Here is a 21,314-nt window from a genome sequence, read left to right as displayed (position 1 = left end):
ATTAAAAGCAGTCTGTTGAGGTTCACCCCATTCAAACGCATTTTTCTTACGAGTAACTCGATACAGTGGAGCCAAAATTTGACTCAAATGGGGAATATGTTGACGCCAAAATCCAAATAATCCAATAAAGCATTGAGCTTCTTTCCTGTTTCTGGGGACAGCAAAATCAAGAATTTTTCGTTTAACCTGTGGAATCACTTCTCTGTGACCCTCATGCCAATTAATTCCTAAAAATTTAACAGCTTGGGATGGAGTTTGCAATTTATCAGGATTAATTTCCCAGCCCTTCGCTCGCAAACAGTCAATGATTTGATCTAAATGGGACTGCACCTGGTCTTGCGTTTCACCTTGAATCAAAATGTCGTCAATATAATGACAAACCTGAACTTGTGGATTCGTGGGCACTTCAGACAAATGTTCCGCCACCAGCCGGTGACAGATTGTAGGACTATGTACATAGCCTTGAGGAAGACTCCGGAACGTCATTTGACGTCCATTCCATGTAAAACTGAATTGTTCCTGACATTCGGGGGCAATCAGAATTGAAAAGAACGCATTAGCAATATCAATGGAAGCATACCACGTACCTGGATGCTTTTGAATTCTCTGAATCAGTGTGACAATGTCAGGCACTGCAACAGTCAATTTAGGTGTATGTTTATTCAATTCTCGATAATCAACAGTCATGCGCCAAGAGTTGTCACTTTTGCGCACGGGCCAAACGGGATTATTCCAAGCAGATGTGACCGGAGTAATGACTCCTGCGTCAACCAAATCCTGAATCGTTGCGGTAATTTCTTCATGACCACCAGGGATGCGATATTGCTTTTGACAAATCACTTTCGTTGCTAAAGGTATTTTAATAGGTGGCATGCGTAAACGGCCAACCCGTACGGGTCTGGTCGAAATGTACTGTCGTGTACCAAATTGATAATACCCATCATCCAAATGCAAAGTCATACCTTTCAAAATGTCAATTCCAATAATGTATTCCAAAAGTGGCACAACCAACACAGAGCATTCTCTACGAGGAATTCTACCAATTTTAATTTCGAGTGCAGTTTGAACTGCGGGTGTCTCTTTACCACCCAGACCGGTAATTGTGAAAGACTGTCCATTAAATTTTCTCGACTTACCATGAATTAAAGTGGCCTCCGCCCCAGTATCAACCAACGCTCGGGCCCTTTGGATATTACGATGTTTCCAAAAAATCTCAATATCTACATAGGGTCTGTAATCTCTGTGGGCCCACTTGCGTACCGGAGCTTGACCTATTTCCTAGTCATTTTTCCTGCGTTCTGTCAACCAAGACAAATCAGGGTAAATGTTCTCAGTTTTCTTTGGTATTAGAATGTCTTGTTCATATCCGTCTCCAGTACGAAACGGATTAGTGTCAGGTTCAAAAAGTTGTGAGTTACGGTCAGAGAGCCTATTACGATCCTCCCTCTTTCTTACGTCAGGGGAATAACTCCTTGCATCTCGTCGTCTGCTAGAACCACGATCATCTCTTCCCCTCTCACGATCATCCTCTCTCCCCCTCCCATCATTACGACGAGGGGATCCCTCACGTTCATAGCGCCGATCATCACGGCGATCAGAATTCACACGTCGTCTCTCATCACCACTGTCATCCGAACCACGATCACACTCATTCTTTCGGACACGACGGGCACCCTCCTTTCGATCCAAACCACGCTTACGAAACATGTCCCATAAGCGATTATTAGGCTCACCATCAATGTCTTCTCTTTTGACACCATCAGCAATGAGAGCAAGAAACATGTCACGTCTAGAGAACTTATAGTCCCCACCAGTACGACCCTCAGGTCGAGATTGTCTTTCAGGTTTAAACCATTCACCCAGCTCACCAAGCTGACGAACAGACTCAAGCACAACAGACAAAGGATTGCCAGTTTGGTTAATCAATAATGTCATCATGACCTGCTTGTAAGCAACAGGAGAAGCACGGATTATGCAATTACGCACAGAAGATGTTAAAAGACCATCCAATAACTTGTCAGCAGTACTAAGGAAGATACACGTTTTCATGACTTCCTCTTTCAAACGTTGCGACGCATCGCGCAGAGTGTACCAAGGTTTTTCATCAGTAGGCCAATCAGATTCAGTTGGATATTTATGATTACAGCCATCAGACGCAAGCTGGAGCAAAGAAATTTGACCAGCACCAGCATAATTCCGAAAATGATCCTGAATCGTAGAATCAGAACTCAAAGAGCAAAATCGTAAGCAATCAACAGCATCGAGCATAATACCGGCAGCGCCAAGCTCATAAAGACGCACCATCCAGGTAAGCAAGGCCTCACCAGGCCGTTGTCTAAATCGTTGCAGAATGTCACTGACCTCCTGCTGAGTAAAATCTTCAATACAATCAAGAGCTATACCACCCGGATTACCAGGGGCCTGTTGTAATTTTCGTCGAAAAATCGGGTGAGCAGAAACTGCGGGAAGAGCTTCCGAGGAAGCCCGCATCTTAGATTTAGCAGCACAATCAGGGCAAGCTACGTCATCCGCACGGGAAGAACGAGCACGGTCACAATCGGGAGTCGAATCAGTACATGAAGCAGATTTACAATCACGTCCGGAGCGAGAAGACTCGCGCTTGTCACCCTCCTCTGTCGAGGAGTCAGAAGTATGAGAATCCCAGATATTACCGTCCCACTCATCGGGGTTCCAATCCATTCCAGCTTTTGCTACAACCATACGCACTTTGCGGGAAGACACACGTCCACGACGATGTTTATATTTGTATCGTGCAATACGGACCGCAGCTCTTTCGGCAATGGTCTGATATGTTTCAAGTTTATCGGCGAGCAATTTATTTTGACAACGCAACAAAGTGTGCGCATTTTGCAACTCAACACACTGTCCTTCCGAATCTTTAAACTGTTTCTGTAGTTGAACAAACCTCTCATGCAATATTCTGTATGCATTAAGAACAATCCACCCTCTGCGTCCTAAAATAGGAAGCTCATCACCTTTTACTACTGGCGCTTTCTGTAGGCACGAAACCACATCAGCAGGCTCCGCCTGCTCCAAGCATGATGACCAATTTTCACTCAAACCAGTAGAATCAGCCCACTCACGGGCCAAAGCCTCGTAAGGCGTAGACTCCCAGCCGGGAATCTGGATCGGTAATTTGAAAACCGACGATGATTTTTTCACAAACATAATAACACGCAAAAATTATATACACAATTATAAACAAAATTTTATACGTACGAGCCGAGCGCAAACCAACGAGATGAAAACAACACAATGCACACAGGCTTCGTAAACAGTTCGTGACGCCAGATGTAATGGCTGGATTTTCTGTTTAGATGGGATCAGCCCCCAGGGGCCCCTGTGACCCAGCCAAAACGTACTCACCTTCCCTCCTCAGATCGTATTCACAATGAATGGATATACAGATAAATATACAGGTTGCACCTAAGGATGGGGAATGACAATATATGTATGTACTGATTTTATACAATATCTTATTCACATCAGTTGGTCTCGCGGTCACCCCGACCCAGACCGTTCTACCCTAGGGCAGATCTGACACACAATCCGGTGTGTCTACACATGGGCCTGCAGAACCCAATGCTCCCTTTTCCAAACTGTTCGCAATCTGGCGAAACTAAGCGCCAGTATCCCCCCTGGCGTTCTCACTTATTCAAGCCACAATCCTGTGGGTATTGGCACTGGTCTCCCACCCAGTGTTGTCACTAACGCCGCATATCAACGACGACCACATTCCTATGAACCATTATTTGGGGTATTATCTCAGTGGTCTACCTGGAATAAAACTACAATAATAACTTTGAATGGGGTTCCAGATTGTAAAGTGTACTCCCTGCTCTTGGCATCAAAGGTCCACCCACTCCCTTATTCAATCACCATTTACCTGATCGGGATTTCTCATCCGTTCACCCAAACAGTTCATGACTTGAAATCGGGTTTACCAAGATTGAACATGAGCACCAGGCACACGATAATTCTATATGAATTAGGGTATTTATTAACAATAAACATAAATCACATTACTATGCAGTATAACATTTGCAAGAAAAAGGTAAAGATTAGAGTGCACATCCTAAATAAGTTGGGCGGGTGTCACCTGGTTAGTGGGAAGTCTGGACTCGGCAGTCATCTAGGCTCCTGTCTCGTCTCTGGGTCCTGGCTCGTCTTGCAGTCACCCTCAGCCGTCACAAGTACACGTCTGCACCGCTAGGCTCAATCTCGTCTGCTTCCCCTCAGGACCTCGGAACCTTGCTGTTTATTAGCTACCGTCTCTCTCTCTCTCTGTATCAGTGCGCTCCGCGCTACTTCTCGTTCAGTCTATCTCAGAGAGTTTCGGTCTTAAATCTTTCTCCGACTTCAAAGATGGCGACTCATCCACCATGAAAGTGAATAATGGCAGAGATGCTAACGGCTAGATGCCGCCTACGAACTAACTGACAAACTGACTAACACCTTCGCTAATATCAAAGCCCGTTCCTTCATGGAAAGTTACGGCCAGTAACCTGCCGCCCACCAAATTCTTGTACCTCCCCGTACCAAGGACACTTTCCCAGCCGGCCGGCCTGAAGTTGTGTCTTCGGAGTGGAGAAAAATACATTCCTTCGATAAGGGTCAGCCTGAACCGGTTCTCTCCAAGCGAACAACAGCTTGAAACTAAAACATTACTCTTCACCTAGAAAGCCTTCTCGAGCTACCGGGCAGAAAGCAAAATGGAGTCTGTCTCGTTTAAGGCCTACGGAGCCCATAATATGCATGGCTCCATGAAAAACAGCTCAACATGTTAGCAAATGAGCAAATCATGACTAATACTTATATATCTATCCCCTAACTTAAATTCATAAGCCTTACTCTAAGGAAAATGGTACGAAAATGCCCTAATATATATAAGACAGGGTCCCTGTCTATCGGCCTAATCCCTATGCTATGGGGGTGATAGGCTGGAGTCACTCTCCATCATTCTCCTTCTCCAAAGAGCTAGCAAAAAGACAGCCATAACAGGTATGCAGAGAACATGATAGTAAATGGGCCATCAGAAGGAACATTCTAGCATGCCTATTATTGTTAAATGTTACCGATGCAGGAGTGCTAGGTTACTCCTGTAAAAAGTGGTTTTCCTCTGATATTATGCAAAAAAAATAGTATCATTATTAGTTAATAACTTGTCGAAAATAATCTTTCTTCATAAACCTCTGCATTGACCCCAAAAATGTGGGTTCATTTGATATCAATAACTCTATATACCCATAATGTTAAAGGGTTACACTAGCTCGATTGTGAGGCGACAGATTATACAGTATAATTTGCTTGAGGTGCATGGTAGGACACATCATTCAATACAATGCAATGCCCCTTTACAGAGTATAAGGGGAAACGTGTAGGGACCTCACAAGCCCACCTCGCTTCCAATAATGGTAATAAAAAAAAAAAACTTGTTCTTTTGGAATTCAAACCGGTTACCTGCAGATCATAGCAGATGTCAAGAGCAAATGTTAAAACATTTTGCAGGCTAATAGTTGTTTTTGTAACAAGGTCGGTGCGTGTTGTGTGAAGGTTGCCCACTACCCTTGGCATACAGAACAACCAGAAGGGATGGGTGAAGACAACAAAGAGCAATACATGTTCAGGAACAAAGGATATGTACTTGTTTGATGCATGGGGTTCCACTCTCGCCAACTAATATCTGCATGGGGTATTTGCAGCCGCCTGAGTGCGTCACCCACCAGAATACTGGCAGTCTGCCCTCATCCTTCCTTCTGTGTTGATATGGGTGTAAGGTCCAAGTGACTTGACCTGTGCTCTCTTTCCCTGTGCCTGTCTGTGCTGCTGTCAGTGTGATCTGTTGGTTTCATTTATAATTCTCTGATCCCGTAGTCCCTCTTACTCATTATAGTCCTTAAGTCGCAAGGGAAACAGACAGGACGCTAGCCTTTTAAGCCCCTTACCCCCTCTGCTCAGTGTGTAAGGATATTCTGCACCGCAGAGCCCAGGGCGATAGCAATCTGACGTCCCCTGCGGGAGCACAGGGGGTATGTCAATCAGTTAGGGAGCCCCAGTAGAATGTAGGCGGGGAAGCAAGGCAGCTTGATATTAAAATGAGTGTCAATGTCATCTATCACCTACTTCCAGTAAGAGTGCAGAAGCGGACAGTCCCACAAGATGTGTGATAATGTGCCTACGTGCCCACATTCCCGCCAACAGGTTTTGTCCTTGATGCTGTCCATCTCATGTATCCGTTCCGGGGTATAATACCAGTATGTAGATACCTTGGTTAGTGTTTCCGTGAGCCCCGTGTGGTATGCGGAGTGTCGAGCTCTGTATGAGATCTGGTACCATTCTTTATAACAAGGTCGGTGCGTGTTGTGTGAAGGTTGCCCACTACCCTTGGCATACACAACAACCAGAAGGGATGGGTGAAGAAAAACAAAGAGCAATAAATGTTCAGAAAAAAAGGATATGTACTTGTTTGATGCATGGGGTTCCACTCTCGCCAACTAATATCTGCATGGGGTATTTGCAGCCGCCTGAGTGCGTCACCCACCAGAATACTGGCAGTCTGCCCTCATCCTTCCTTCTGTGTTGATATGGGTGTGAGGTCCAAGTGACTTGACCTATGCTCTCTTTCCCTGTGCCTGTCTGTGCTGCTGTCAGTGTGATCTGTTGGTTTCATTCATAATTCTCTGATCCCGTAGTCCCTCTTACTCATTATAGTCCTTAAGTCGCAAGGGAAACAGACAGGACGCTAGCCTTTTAAGCCCCTTACCCCCCTCTGCTCAGATACCATAATTATCTTACCTTACACCTGGAAGTACTTTTTGCATCTTTCATGTGTGTCAGACTCTGGGTTCCATGTTGGAGACTGCAGTGCATCTTGTTTAGCTCCCAAAATTGTTTTTTTTTTTTTGCTTTTCATTTTTTTAAATGCTTTAACTGTGATTACAAGAGCTTTTGCCTTTTCAATCCGATTTCAGTCGCATATAGAAGCCAATTTCACTTTGTTCATCAGGATGGGCCTAGTTATGCAGGCTAATATGCCGGTTCACGGTAGTGCCTCAGAGGCTTCACTGTGATACACACCCTGAAATTCCACTAGCGCCCTGGCTTAAAGTCTTGAATTTATCCCAGCACCTACCTCCTTTACTGCCCATCAATCAGTCAATATGAAGGACAGCAATGGTGGTGCAGTGGAAGTGCCCAATCCTTCCTTCAATGCATCAACCAGTCTAATCAGTGACAATATTTTCTCATAATCGGAGGATGCTTATAAATCATAACAAAAACATTCTCAATCACAATGTGCACCATTTTTTTCATATTTCTGTTTTCTCTGTTCCTTTTTCAGTTTAAAATCATTCTGGCGTCAAGAATCCAAATACTGACACATGTGTTTCCAGGCACCACCTCTTTTTAAGGCTGCAATAAAGCTCCAGGTTCATGTATGAGTTTAGGTTTAAATCATTTTAATTGAAGCAGCACAAAGAAACAGAACATACATTGCATATGAGGTGCGGATCTACAATGGCCAGAAGCGCACGTGAGGCTCGGAAGCCCTCCTGATGACATTCCAAAATTAATACAGCCAGCAGAGTTACACCGATATAGGTAGTGCTGCGAAAAAGGAAAAAACTCCCTCCGGATCTCCCTCCCCGAACCCCTAACTCCCCAGCCCCTCCCTCCCCCCCTCCCTCTGTCCAGTGCTCAGGCCTACCCTACCCTACCCCGATTCTCCCTGCCACCCCCCTGGAAGGACGTCCCACTCGGAGCCCATTTAGGAATCCCCCCTTCAGGTGCAATGAGCCGTAATAGGCGAAGATATCTCGGGCAGGTGATTTCCCTAAATTCAGTGACCAACAGGGAGTGGAATGGCTGTCAAAGTTCATCAAACTGATCTATATCTCCAGCTAAGGTAAGCAACAACTTCTCCATCCCCAGCACGTGCCACAGCCTATGTAACCACCCTGTAAGGGAAGTGACCATAGTAGTGCGCCAGTGTGTAAGGATATTCTGCACCGCAGAGCCCAGGGCGATAGCAATCTGACGTCCCCTGCGGGAGCGCAGGGGGTATGTCAATCGGTTAGGGAGCCCCAGTAGAATGTAGGTGGGGAAGCGAGGCAGCTTGGTCTTAAAATGAGTGTCAATGTCATCTATCACCTACTTCCAGTAAGAGTGCAGAAGCGGGCAGTCCCACAAGATGTGTGATAATGTGCCTACGTGCCCACATTCCCGCCAACAGGTTTTGTCCTTGATGCTGTCCATCTCATGTATCCGTTCCGGGGTATAATACCAGTATGTAGATACCTTGGTTAGTGTTTCCGTGAGCCCCGTGTGGTATGCGGAGTGTCGAGTTCTGTATGAACTTCACAATCTCCTGAGGCTGAAGCCGGGAGAGGACGAAATATTTTTAAAATTTGTTTTCTGTGTCACTGATAAAAAATACTGCATTTTAAACTGCGCACTCACCCTTCAGGCACCTCCTTTTGGGTTAGAAGTACGCCTAAACAGCGACCCCTTCGCTGCACCGAGTCCGCCAAAACTACCAGTTCTGCCGCCATTACCGGCGAGGAACAGAGGCCACGCCTACCTGCAGGCCACGCCCACTTACCCTTATATAAAACGCTGCCGACAGCGCGACCCAGACAGAACTTCACAATCTCCTGAGGCGGAAGCCGGGAGAGGACGAAATATTTTTAAAATTTGTTTTCTGTGTCACTGATAAAAATACTGCATTTTAAACTGCGCACTCACCCTTCAGGCACCTCCTTTTGGGTTAGAAGTACGCCTAAACAGCGACCCCTTCGCTGCACCGAGTCCGCCAAAACTACCAGTTCTGCCGCCATTACCGGCGAGGAACAGAGGCCACGCCTACCTGCAGGCCACGCCCACTCACCCCCTCTCCTACTTTTAAGGATGTGCATTCACCGGACGCGCAGCGGACGGGCGCAGCGGGCGCGCCTAAGGCAAGCCCGCCTTCGCCCGTCCTCGCCAAGTCCTCGCCTCTCGCCAGACCCCCTGCCCAAAAGTCATACATATATGACAGTGATACTCTGTGGTCACTCAACCCTGGCCTGAGATGCGACAAGCTAGAAGGCTGCATTGGTCGTACCGCCCTCCACTGTAAAAGCTGTAACCTGGTCTTACCTGCACCACGCCATATCAGCCAGAAAGAGGACAAAAGGAAGGAAACGTCATTTACCATCATGCAGCTGAACGTTAGATCCCTGGTCAAACACCATGCGGAGGTAAGAACGCTACTAATGGATGAGAACCCAGACATATTGTTTCTGAGTGAAACCTGGCTCAAAGATGAACTAACCAGTATTCCCAACCTTGCTATACCGGATGGGTTTGCTATGACCTGTATTAACAGAGATTCAAGAGGAGGGGGCATCGCTGCCATCCACAGATCCTCCTTCACCTGCTCCTTTCTAAAGGAAAGCATTGCGGACTGTGAATGCGCTCGCTTCAAAATCTCCACTAATCCAACTGCACTTTCTCAGGCCTGTTCATCTACAGACCGCCGGGGCCTTCCACGAAATTCACGGAAGAGCTCATTGAGGTAACACACGCTATGATTACTGACTCGGCCAACTTCACAATCTAAGGAGATCTCAATCTCCATATAGACAATTCATCAGATGCTAAAATCAGCAACTTGACCACGGACCTAGCTGCTCTTCAGCTAATTCAGCTTGTCCGAACCCCAACACATGTCGCTGGCCACCTACTGGACCCAGTGTTTACGAACATTCCAGAGGCCAGAGCGGACGATCCTATACCCATGGCCTGGACGGACCACTCACTAGTAACATTCTCCGTCCCTAATAACCATTCCACCATAAAAAAGTCCCCAACCTCCTGCCTAAAACGACCTTGGCACAAACTCCAACAATGTGACCTTGCAGCTAGTTTGGGGAGACCTAACCCGGAGGATATAGACGATATCGAGAAATCATATATGTCCTTCCAGGACTGGATTACCAAGGGACTGGACGCCATTATACCAGAGAAGTGGACCAAAGGGCGTAGCACCCCTTCCAATCCCTGGTACAATGAGAACCTCAAAACAATGAGGAAAGCCTGTAAAAAAATGGAGCGACAATGGAGAAGGGAGTACAAACAGGAGGACAAAGACGCATATTTGACCACTCTCAGAACGTATCACAAGGCAATCCGGGTCGCCCGTGCTGCCTTTTACGCCACTGAGATAAATGCTAGCCCTAACCCCACGAAAACGATCTTCCAAATCGTGCAAAAACTTCAAAACGGAAACAAGCCAGCCTCCCACATTACCTCCACGCAACAATGTGAAGACCTAGCTACCTTCTTCACGGATAAAGTGAAAAAAATTTACAACGCCTTCACCCAGGACAGTCCAGAGGACATCAACCCTCCCATTACCATCCTCGGAGACTCTAGTCTCACACGCATACCCGCCATCTCCGGTGAAGAACTCTCTAAACTCTGTAGGAAGGTGAAATCAGGTGCTCCCACAGATCCGATGAGGCCTATTCATTTTTTGGAAGCCTTGGAATTTTTCCTCCCACCCTTGACCTCACTCCTTAATCTCTCATTTACCACAGCTACGGTCCCCACCTGCTGGAAACAGGCCTGGGTAACACCGATCATAAAAAAACCCTCTCTAGACCCCGCTAAACCTGAGAACTAGCGGCCCGTTTCTCTGCTCCCATGGGTCGCGAAACTGGCGGAAGCCCACGCTAACAAAATCCTAAGTGAGCACATGGCGAAAAACAACATCCTGGACCCCTCCCAGCACGGGTTCAGGCCGGGCCATAGCACGGAATCCGCGCTCCTAATTTCCACAGAAAGCCTACGGGAAATTATGGACTCCGGCAAAAGTGCCGCGCTGATATTACTTGATCTCAGCGCGGCCTTTGACACGGTCTCCCATGCCATCCTATTGAAACGCCTGGAAAATATAGGGATCGTAGACGCGGCACTCCAATGGTTTAGATCATTCCTAACCAACAGATCGTTTAGGGTATCGGCCCCCCCGTTCATCTCCCAACCTCAAAACATAGGACAGGGAGTTCCACAGGGCTCTGCCCTCAGTCCCTCCTTGTTTAACCTATACATGCAACCCCTGGCGGAGGTGGCCAAGAAATGGGGTCTCACAATGGTGTCGTACGCCGACGACACCCAGTTGGTCATCAGCCTCAACCAGGCCCCCTCTCCCGATGCCACTAGATTCAGGGATGGTCTAAGCGCCGTTGCTAAATGGATGACGGCTAATTGCCTTCAACTCAACGGCGGCAAAACAGAGGTGCTGATAATGGGGAAAAATAGTAACAACTGGAATGACCTCTGGTGGCCCCAATCACTGGGCCCAGCACCCCCCCCAAAGACTCTAGCTAAAAACCTGGGAGTGTGGCTGGACTCTGCTCTTAGCTTCCAGTCGCACACAAAAAAAGTTGCTGCAACCTGCATTGGCTTACTGAGAAGCCTTACCCCCATCTTGGGCTATTTTGACTCCAAAACTCGACAACTCATAGTACAGTCTACCATTCTGTCCAGACTGGACTACGCGAGTGTCTTGTTATTAGGAGCTAATAAAACTGAACTGAAGAGACTCCAACGGATACAAAATTCGGCGGCAAGGGCTATAGTAGGCCTCCCAAAAAGATGCTCGGCGAGAGCGACCATTCGCAGATTACATTGGTTACCCATGGAAGCCCGCATCCAATTCAAAGCCCTCATATTCGCCTTCAAAATCATGAAGAACGAAGGCCCGGAGCTACTCCGCTCGCTGCTGACCCCCTACACTCCCAAACGGAACCTCAGGTCCATGGGGCAACACCTAGCAATGGTACCCCACACTAAGTTTTGCCGCATTGGAGGGCGCTCCTTCAAACTACTGGGGGCCAAATTATGGAACTCCCTTCCCCTCAATATTCGATGCATGGACAACATCCTAGCTTTCCGCAGAGCTATCAAAACCTATCTCTTCCCCCCCTGTTAGGTCCCTCCCTCCCCCCTATCTCAGTTGGTTGTGTTATGGTTTACAGCGCCGGGACGCCCCGTTGCGGGGGCAGCTGTTTGCGCTTTACAAAACTGCTAACATAACATAACATAACATGAGATCTGGTCTCATTCTTTATGACACAACGGCCTACCCAGTTCCCGTTCCCGTTCCCAGCGTTCCCTGCCTGGGTTATGGAGGTGTGTGGATGGTGGTTGCAAGAATTTGTAAAGATCGGATATTAGTTTGGCGTCCTAAGTGCGGGATAGAAGCCACCGTTCGTAGGGTAGGAATTTCCTATCAGCCGTCTCTCTCACTTGTGGGTGCATTGCCCAGTGGCGGACCTGCATGTAGCGCAGCCGTTCCGTCTCTGGTAATGTGTATTCCTGTTTAAAGAGTGGGAAGGAAATGACGACGTCCGGACCATATACGTGGTAGAGGAAACGGCACCCCGCAGGCCGCCAGTGTGTAAAGGCTCCATTGTCTAGCCCCGGAATGAAATCTGGGTTATCGACCAGTGGTGTTAGTGGTGAAGGGAAGGTGGTGAGCTCGTGTATGGTGTTAGTGGTGTCCCACACCATCAGGGGAACTCTCGTGACAAAGGAAGCATAAAAGTTAGCGGGTCGATGGGCTTTGCGTAGGAAGGATATTTCCTGGAGTGGGGGCCCTGCCACTGCCTGGTCCCGGAAGAGCCAGTGCTTGTCCGACTTCCACTTGCTCCATTCTACTAAGTAGCGCAACTGTGCTGCCTGAAAGTATTTGCGCAGGTCCGGTATCCCCAGCCCCCCGGCCTCCGGGGCCAGAGTGGTCAGTGCCCTCTTCAGTCTAGTCTTCCGACCTTGCCAAATAAAGCACGAAAGGTCTGCCTGCGTTTGCTGAATCCAACCCACAGGCGGCTGTAGTGGTAGCGCTCTAAATAGATAGAGAATTTGGGGTAGGACGGTCATTTTGACCGCAGCAATTCTACCTTGCCAAGAAAGAGTGCCGCGGCTCCAACGTCCCAACTCCTCTCGTATCTTCCCGTGGAGTGCGGCATAGTTGGCCTTCACCATGGTTGGCAAAGTGGGGGCCAGCTGGATCCCCAGGTACGGCACGAGGTCTGATGACCATTGCAGGGGGAAGAGGTCCTGTAAGCAAGTTTTGATGGCAGGAGCGAGGGACAGATCCAGAGCTACGGATTTATCTAAGTTCATTTTGAATCCCGCAACCCTTGCGAAGGTGTCTAGCTCCGCGATGCAAGCCGGGAGGGCCATTCGCGGATTCTCTAGCGACAGTATGACATCGTCCGCGTAGAGACTGATGGTATGGGTGAAGCCACCAAACTTCACCCCCGTTGCCGCGGGGGTCTGGCGGAACCTCTGGGCAAATGGCTCCATATATAAGGCAAAGAGTAGGGGCGACAGCGGGCACCCCTGTCTCGTGCCCCTCTCGATGGTGAAGCTCTGCAAGCTGTAACCATTCATGCCCACCACTGCTGTGGGGAATTTGTAACAGTTAAATATGAGCGAAATTTTTCCCCAATACCGACTTTCGTTCGGACCCGTTCTAAGTATGGCCAGTGTACTCGGCCTTTTCAGCATCCACCGCTAGCATCATTCTCTCCCCAGGAATTCGGGAGGATTTTTCTATGAGGTGGACGATTCTTTTGGTGTTATCCACCGTCTGCCGTCCGGGAATAAACCCCGCCTGGTCCGGATCTACGAGTCCCGGCAGATGGGGGGCCAATGGAGGCACTAGGATCCCGGTATATAACTTAAGATCCACATTCAGGAGTGATATCAGCCCGTACTTGGTCCTATCTTTACCCGGCTTGGGGATGACCATAAGGGACACCCGCAGGAGGTCAGGTGGGATGGCGCCTGGTGCAGAAAAGGAATTGAAAAGGCGGGTGAGAATCAGCGCCAGCGTCGTGCAGAATGTTTTGTAAAAGAGGGACGTGTAGCCGTCCGGCCCAGGGGCCTTCCCATGTTTGAGTTTGGCAATGGCGGAGACCACTTCCTCAATGCGAATATCCCTGTCTAGGTATTCCCCCTGTGAAGGAGTCAGCGAGGGGAGAGCGACTGAGTCCAGGTATGCCGCTGCTGCTAGGTTGTCCAGAGGGCTACCTGTGTAAAGAGTCACATAGAAGCTGCGAAAGGTGTCCGCGATTTGGGCATTCTCTGTGATCATGGCCCCGTCAGGCCCAGAGAGCTCTTTCACCAATTGCCATTGGTGTGCAACCCAGAGCATATTCGTCAGGAGACGGCCACACTTGTCCCCTCTGGTATAGTAGGCGTGTCGCAATACTGCGCCCGGTCCATATCCAGGGCCGCTAGGAGTTTCCTCGCCACTTTAAGTTGCTTCCAGATTCTGAGAGCTCCCGTTCGTTGATGCATTTGTTCGAGTTTACGCACCCGCTGGGTGAGTTCGTCTCACTTGCATTGCCGATCCCTATTTTCCGCAGAGGAAAGGACCAGAAATTCTCCCCTGATTACAGTCTTCATGGCCGCCCATTGTGTCGCCAAGAAGGTGTCGGCGTTGGCGTTGTGAGACAGGTAGTCGCGGATAGTGTCCTGAATGCGCGTCACCACCGCTTTTTTATGCAATAAGGTGTCTCTGAGACGCCAGACCCTGGGGGGGGTATGATATCGGTGACAACTGGATTGTGGTAGTGACTGGCGCATGGTCCGACAGGGAAATAATCATGGGGGTGCGTGCGGCACCAGAGATCGTGAAGATCCAGTTCTGCCATCCGGTCCCTACACCCGGACGAAAACGCTCCAGTTTGAGTGGTGCGCTGGGCGGACCTGTCCAGGACCGCGTCGAAGACCATGTTGAAGTCCCCCCCAATTACGATATGTCTATCTGGTGTAAATGTGACGTCTGTCAAGTCCGAGTGTAAAAAGTGCTCCTGGTTCTCGTTAGGGCTATATAGGGACTCAATCGTAAACGTGAGGCCCCCTATCCTAAATCGGTACGCCAGCACCCTCCCCTTCTGTTCTGTGCATTTGTGTAGAACCTCCCCCTTAAAATGCCGTGCAACCAGGATCGCCACCCCTGCCGTCTTGTTGTTGCCAGAAGAGAAGAGTTGAGTTGGGATATTGTGTGAGCGGAGTCGGTGGCAGTCGCGGGAAAGCAGATGAGTTTCTTGTAATAAGCAAATGTCTGCCTGGGTGCTTTCTAAGTGGGACAGTATTGCGCGACGTTTGACTGGGTTGTTCAAGCCCCGTACATTAAGGGTCAAAATCTTAAAGGTTGTAGATGGCATGTGGGACATTGGAGTCGGAAACGCTGTTCCCCAGCTTGGGCGGCGGCTGGTGCGGAATTGTATCCCAGGCGGATGAGACCTGCATAGAGCACTGGATGACCCACCCCCCCAGACCCCTCCTCCCACCCTTCCCGGTGCCCACAATAACCCCAACTTCAGAATCCTCAACCATCTCCCCCAACCCCAACCCGCCTCCCTCCTCGTCGTCCGGCAGGTCGAGTTTCAGTAAAGCACATGTTTCGCTAAGAGAGCGGAGCTGGTGCAGAGTCTCCTGCCATTTAAAGATGAGGCGAAATGGATGACCCCAGGAGTATGGCACCTCTTTGTCGCGTAGAAATGTTGTGACCACTTTGAAAGCTCGCCTCTTCTGCAGCGTGATGGTCGATAAGTCCTGGAACAGGGCGATGGGGTCACCCCGGAACTGCAGAGGCTGCTTCTGGCGGGCTACCTGTAAAATCCGCTCCTTCAGGGGGTGGTCTGGGAGGTATGCTAGGATGTCCGGCGGTGAGGCCGGCGTGCATCTCGCCAGGCCCACTCAAGGTGCACGGTCAATGCGGATGACGAATTCAGGTGGTTCCCCAAGTATGTCTCTGAAGAGGTCCTGCAGGTAGCAGGTGACGCTATTCCCCTCCGCTTTTGATGGTACACCCCGGACCCGAATGTTGTTCCTCCGGGAACGGTTCTCGAGGTCCTCCGCGTGTGCCTGTAGGTCCACCTGTTGTTCCTGAAGGCGGAGGACCTCCTGCTGAAGGTGAGCCAACTCCTCACTGCAGGTATGGTCAGCGTCTTCCACTGCGGCCACTCGTTCACCCAAACCGTCAATGTCCTTACGTAGCTCTCGCTGCTCCCCAGCTAAGTCCTGCTTCAGTGCCTGGAAATCTTCCCGTAGGGTATTAAAAAGGGATTCCAGGAAGGTCCTCGTAATGGGCGCCTCTCCTTCCTCTCGCTGTTGCCCAGTGGTGTTGGTTGAGGGCGAGGGGGGCGCCTTGGTTTTCCCCCCTTTTGGGGCGTTCTTGCTGAGCATGTCGGTTATCGTGCGATTGCCCCTGCGTCCCACGTTAGCCATGTCGCTGCTAGGTCCAGGGATCTCGAGGACCGCGGGGTCCTGTGTCATCAATGGGGCCGCCCGGAGCTCCTCCGCAGCGCAGCCCAGTCTCTTGCAGCATCCTAGTCAGTCCAGAGAGGGGCGGCCGACCCCCGCGGAGAACCAGCAAGCATCCCCTCTAGGCCTGTGCCTCCGGGTTCAGGGCCGCTGTAGCTCGCCGAGCAGGCAAGTCGGGGACCAGTTCGCAATGGGGCCCGCTCTGCGTGCAGGTGCTTTGGAGAGTCTCAGGCCTCCCTCTTTTGCTGGTAGCACCCGGGCCTCCCACTCCAAGGCCGGGCCGTGGCGACAATGGTGAAGGTTATGGCCTCAGCAGGCCTCCCGACTCAGCAGAAACAGGGTCTCTGGGAGCTGGGCGCATGGGCGTCGGAGGGCCTACAAGGAGAGTCTCGTCCGCAGACGCGCTGGCCAAGAGCCCGCCCCCGCCGATGCTGCTCTAGGCCCACAGACGGGGGTTGGATTTTGATGACCCCCCTGTGCTGCGCGCGCAGGCCTCTCCACCCGCCGCCGTCCTTCGGGCCGCACACACAGGGGGGGTCTGCCTCGAATTAGAAGAGTCTCTCGCCTTCCCTCTGGAGTCCGATCACCGGACCCGCGCTGCAGGCACGACCCTTACTTGCACCGGAGGTAGGCCCAAAGCCGGGGGCTCAATTTTGGCGAGTTTTCGCCTCTCACGTCCGTCGGATGTACGATGCCTCCACACCGGTCGCCGCTGGGTATGTTGCCCCCGCGCCTCGGAGACCGGCCACACCAATCAGGCACACAGCAGGGGGTTCTCGCCTGAGGGAGCGGCGGCCAGCAGGGCGTCTCTTATGGCCGGGCCAGTCCTGGGACCAGGGGCCCCACTCCAGGGCCGAGCACGACCGGGAAGGCCAGGCTGTCACAGGTCACGACGTCCGGCGAACCCCAGCGCCCCAAGGTCCAGCCGCCAATGCTGGGCTCTGGTCTCTGCCCCAGGGCACGCCGATGCACCCCACCGCTTGCCGGCCGGGCGCAGGATAATGTTCCGACACGTCGGGTCGTCTCAGGCCGCCGCCGCCATGACAGCTGCAGCTCGCCAGGTGCACCGCAGAGGATCAGAAAGGGGCTCCGGCGGTCATCTCCCTTGCCTAGAGCCGGGCAGGCGCGTCTCGCTGTACTACCAGACGCAGCAAAGCAGGAACATGTGAGTTCTGAGGGGATAACCTGCTCTTGAAAGGGTGATACGGGGTTCAGGGCCGGGGAGCCGATGGAAGAACGTCTGGTCAGGTCGCCATCTTGGCCACGCCCCCATGTATGAGTTTAAAAGTAATTAAATATATAAATAATGTTATTACTACACAGGTCCGACAAACTATTCAAACTCTGTCAGAATCCACATCAGGACTCTCTATACATAACTCAATATTCCTACCCTGCACTAGAAAGTAAAATTCAAACCATCCATAACAATATTGACCCCAAAATTAACATGGCCTCATAACCTGCCCACATAAATGTACTGCAACATGCGAAAACCCCAATATATCCACTCATTGAAAAAATTGATGCACTCAATTGAATGAATTAACCTATTTGTTACTGCGCATCTGTTAATTCATAACGCATCAGAGGACTCAACTTGTAGAACACGTTTATCAATGATGCAACGTTTACATACTTCACCTCATTTACCTAAACGATATTCACTCTGCTCACATACTACACAGTGTAGTATTCCTATTGAGAAACTTGTGTCGCATTCTGAATATCTGCAAATATCGAATTGTTTAAATGCAATCGTCCTGCGGGGCCCGGGGGTAAGTGAAGACGCAGTCTAGTCTTCCCCGTGGTCATTCGCGCGGGGAGGGCCAGGCTGGGGTTAGGGGTGTGGTTTGGGGGGTGGGTTATAAGAATACAGGAGAGGAAGGCGACTTCCTCTTCCTGCATTCTGGCATCGTCGGTGGGGTATTTAATTGAGGGAGTGAGGAAGTCATAGATGTAGTTTGTGGCCTTGCGGAGGAAGTCTCTGGCGGTTGCGGCGGGGGCCCACTGGTTGGTGGTGCTTGGTCCTAAGGACGGCGGTTCCTCGGGTTGTGTGCAGTATGGCCGATGTAACGGCTAAGCAGGTGAGGGAGGCCCTGAGGGTTTTGGGGCGGGCCGGCCGGGAAGATCTCCTCCGGCCGGGGTTCTTCTCTGAGGCGTGGGTGGGGCTCACGCAAGCCCAAAGGGGGCCTCGGCTGGGGTGTCTGCGGCGGTGGCGGCATGTATGGATGAGCTGCCACCTTCGGGGAGAGGCACATCGGGCAGGGGGCGCGGGCAAACCTGGGGCTCCACGTGGAGGCCAGCACAAGAGCCTGCTGCCGCACCTCCCTGTGAGTGAGCGGCTGCCCGGGTGTCAGTTGGAGGCGGGGGCAGTGCGAGATTTCTCTGCTGTGCGCCGCGGTATCAGGGATTTGTCTACTGGGAGGGGGGTCGTGGGGTATCGTGGGGGGCCCCTTGTGATGGCGCTGATTGGGTTGTGAGAGCTCCTTCCAGCTGTATGGAGCCAGAGTGAGGATTGCAGGTGCATGGGGGGGCAGTGGGAGGGGATTTGGTCATGATGCCTCCTGCTGATGAGCTGCACGAAGTGCTCAGTGATGGGGGGAGGCTGCGTGTGAGGAGGTGGGGGGTCAGTGGGAAGATACCCCAATGGACCTTTCTAAGGGGTCGGGTTCTGGTACCTCGGTACGTCTGGCAGGCGCCCCAGTCGAACTCCATGTGTCTGGGGGGCTGGGGGAAGGGGTGGCCAGTCAGCATGACAGGGGGACCCCTTGGGTTAACATGCAGGGAGTGGGACCAAGGGGATTCTGCCCCCTGCAGATCCCCAGATGGGATGCACTTCTGTTGGAGGACAGGATCAGGAAACAGCGCTAGCTGGTCCAAGAATCAAAGGCGAGGTGGGCTGAGTTGGAGGCGGCCAGGGCAGGGGTGGTATGGGATGAGGAGGCGGTGGGACACCCCACTCCCACATCGGAGGAGGAGCGGTGGGCTGCGCAGAGAAAGAGGAGAGAGTGGACAGGGCTATGAAGGACCAGGTGGGGGGCAGAGTGGGGTGGCAGGGGCAGTCAGGGACTGCCAGGACAGCGTTGAGGCCCGACGGTGCCGGAGCCCGTCCAGGTTGGAGCGACCTGGGGGGTACGGGGATCACAATTGGCGGAAGTCTGGAGAGGGGTGGGAGGCTCAGCGGGGCGCAAGACGGCCTCATGACACCGCCTTGAAACAGCAGGGGGGTCTGTGGCGGCCTTCCATCCAATGCGGGAACGGGCATCGGTGGCGGGTATGAGCGCGAGAGTGGGAGTTGTGTGAAGAAACAGAAGGGTGTGAAGAGAGCGGTACATGAGGTTATGTATTTTTATTTGTATTTGTATATTAGATTTCTATAGCGCCTTATCACCCAGGGGTCTCTAAGCGCTTTGCAGAGAGTGAGCACCATGCTAGAGGGAAGAGAGCTAGGCAGTACCCCAAGCCTCCTGAAACAACACTGTTTTTAGCTTTTTTCTGAAAGATAAAAGATTTGTTTCTTTGCGCAGGCTCTCTGGCAGTTTGTTCCATGCACTGGGGATTGTATGGGAGAAAGTTCGCCCTCCGAAGGAGGAAAGTTTGAAGCGCGGACAAATCAGTAAAGCAGCGTCTGCTGATCGTAAATTCCTGCTTGGGGCGTATGGAACTAGACGTTTCTTGATATATTTTGGGGCTTGTCCGTACAGTACTTTATGCGTAATGCATAGGCCCTTGAATTTGGCCCGTTGTTTCACCGGCAGCCAATGGAGTTTATGGAGGAGGGGAGTAGCCTGAGTCCTCCTAGGTTTATTGAAGATCAGTCTGGTGGCATCGTTCATGACTATCTGAAGTCTACTCGACAATTTTTGAGAGATATTGTCATACAGAACGTTGCCATAATCCAGACGTGCCAGGATCAGTGCTGATACTGCTCTTCTAAGCGTGTCTACTGTCAGGATCGGGGATAGTTTACGCAATTGCCTCATTAGCCCCACACAAGTACCCACTACGGCTGAGACTTGGGCAGACATGGTGAGGTTTGCATCAATGATCAGGCCCAAGCTTTTCACTGCTTCAGCTGGTATTGGGGATGGCCCTAATTCGGTAGGCCAGAGGAGATTGTTCCAGAGGCTGGATGCCGCTGTGATCGCCAACACCTCGGTCTTATCGGGATTTATTTTTAATGAGTTGGTCGTCATCCAGTTCACAGTGAATTTTAGGATGTTCTGCATTCTCTGGTATGCCATTGGACAGTTGTCAATTTGAATAATAATCTGCGTATCGTCGGCATAGTTGTATATACTGCAGTCCATCTGATTTAATGTTGAGATGAGAGGTTGCAGGTAGGCATTGAACAATAAAGGTGATAATGCCGAGCCATGAGGGACTCCGCATGTGATACTTACTGCCTCCGATACCAGGTTAGCCAATTGCACTCTCTGGACCCGTGACTCCAAAAAGGATGTCAGCCAGGCATGGGCGGTGCCCTGAATACCGAGATCCCACATCCGCGACAACAATAGGTCAAGCCTGACAGTATCGAATGCTGCGGAGAGGTCTAACAGCACCAGGGCACATGGGTCCTTCCTGTCCGCTTTAAGTCTGAGGTCGTCCAGCACGGAAAGCATGACCAATTCCTTGCTATGGTGGGCCCTGAAACCAGCCTGGTTGGGCTCTAGTAGAAAGTTATTTTCTAGATGTTGAGAGAGAGTGGGCAATACGTGTTGTTCCAAGATTTTTGCTAGGAACGGTAGCTGTGAAATGGGCCTGTAGTTTTTCAGAATCTTAGTATCAGCCCCTGCCTTTTTCAGGAGGGGGGATCAGGCGAGCCTCCTTGAAGTTGGATGGAACCTGTCCAGTTATGAGTGAGCTATTCAGGAGTGATAGTATGTCGTCCTCTAGCCCTAACCATGCTTGTTTAAAGACCCTTGGGGGACACGGGTCCGCCGGTGAACCTGATTTAACTC

Source organism: Lissotriton vulgaris, chromosome 5, assembly GCF_964263255.1.
Source record: "Lissotriton vulgaris chromosome 5, aLisVul1.2, whole genome shotgun sequence".
NCBI classification, from domain to species: domain Eukaryota; kingdom Metazoa; phylum Chordata; class Amphibia; order Caudata; family Salamandridae; genus Lissotriton; species Lissotriton vulgaris.
Note: the sequence above shows the minus strand (reverse complement) of the source record.